We start from the raw sequence: 1643 nt of genomic DNA on the forward strand, positions 1-1643 counted from the left end.
TTCCCCCCCCCCCCCCCCCCGCTTATTATTTTTTGTTTAATTCAGCTTTGTTCCTGACACGATTAACAATTGTTAAAATCACTTTTATAATTGTTTGACATTTCAACGAACAAACGAAAAGGTTGGCTGCCCTTCTCAAGTTGAGACCTGACTGTAAATGCTTTCTTTGTTCTTGGAGGAACTGCAAAAGTCTTTTACACTTCCTTTTTTTATATATATATTTATAGTCTCTAAAGCTGGGTTTGGGCAGGTTCGGAGGATTCACATGTAAAGAATTTCCAATAAAGGCTATGGATGAAGACTGTAGTTCTCCCTGTTTTATTTGCGTTGAGCTGGTGAGCATCCCCCAGGCCAGACCGACATCACTGCCATCTGTAAACCTTGTGATAAGACAATGAACAGCGAGGACGGCCGGTTAGCCGTGACCACCGACTGATGTCTTAATTTGACTTTTTAATAAAATATCAGTATTCTTACTTTCTGGTGTGCGCTCTTTTTCTCAGAAACATCTGCATCTTCAAATAGAAGCCAAGTTAGTTACAAATATGGTATGTTGAAGCCAAAACTGACACAGCAGAGGATAAATAGTTTCATCATTCACGGTGAAGGATGAGCAACTTGGACTAAAACTGGTGCATGAAAACATTTTGTGGAAAAGGTGAAGCCGACAGAGGCAGAGTTTGGCTTTAATCACACAACTCTGGCTTTGTAGTGTTTGAAATTCACTCTATATTGAACTGTCAGGGGCAAGATGAATATCAATTTCATTTTGTTTGGCCAGTAGAAAGCAGTAGACACAAGAAGAATTAGATATTTACGCAAGGCTAGTATAGTGTCTAGACTGCACCTGAATGTGGCTTCTAAGGTTATTTATTGACCAAAACAATCAGCAGTCTGAGCCAGTTTCACAGGGAGCTCTCTCCACAAAAATGTGCCTGTACAGGTTGTACCAACTGGAAACTAAGTCCCACAGTTGTAGAACAAAATGAGTCACTGATGTATGGGGCAGAGGAGAGTGCCAGCAGTGCAGCTAGATTTTATGAAATAACTACTGAGGTGCTGACAGCCTCTGAGCCATCTGTAAGTTGGCAACAGGTGTAGGAGGCTAAGGCGTATCAGAGTAAAGGTCAGAGATGTGAAAAGTCAGTGGAAACGTACCACTTGATTAGAGACAGTTTGAACACAGTGGCAGCTGCATTCAGCTAATGAACCTAAAATAAAATGATGTTTTCACTCTGTTATGTTTTGATTGTCCTTCACTGTATTTTAGATTTTTTTTTACCCATATAAATCAATGTGTGTAATTTCTGTCCATCTTCACAGAAATATTTTTTTGAGCCATGAAAGAAAAAAAAAGGTTGCAGATCCTTGATTTTGACCAACAAGAAAAGAAGTCAATGGCAGATTGAGGACAATATCAGTTACACGCCCCGAGGCTTGGTGGGAAATCGCAGCTTTTAATCTGTTTTGTTGTTTTATCTGAGACCTAATGCTGCCTGAATCGCTGTGACAGCCACTTTTTGCAGTTGGAGCCAAATCCTACTGAACATTGCTGTATACCAAAATGAACTCTGAATGCTTTGAGTGAACTTCTGGTGAACTCTGAGAAGTGGATCACTTCGCTCTTAGGAGGCTCAGCCTCT

Source organism: Micropterus dolomieu, linkage group LG17 (genome assembly GCF_021292245.1).
Source record: "Micropterus dolomieu isolate WLL.071019.BEF.003 ecotype Adirondacks linkage group LG17, ASM2129224v1, whole genome shotgun sequence".
Classification (NCBI taxonomy): domain Eukaryota; kingdom Metazoa; phylum Chordata; class Actinopteri; order Centrarchiformes; family Centrarchidae; genus Micropterus; species Micropterus dolomieu.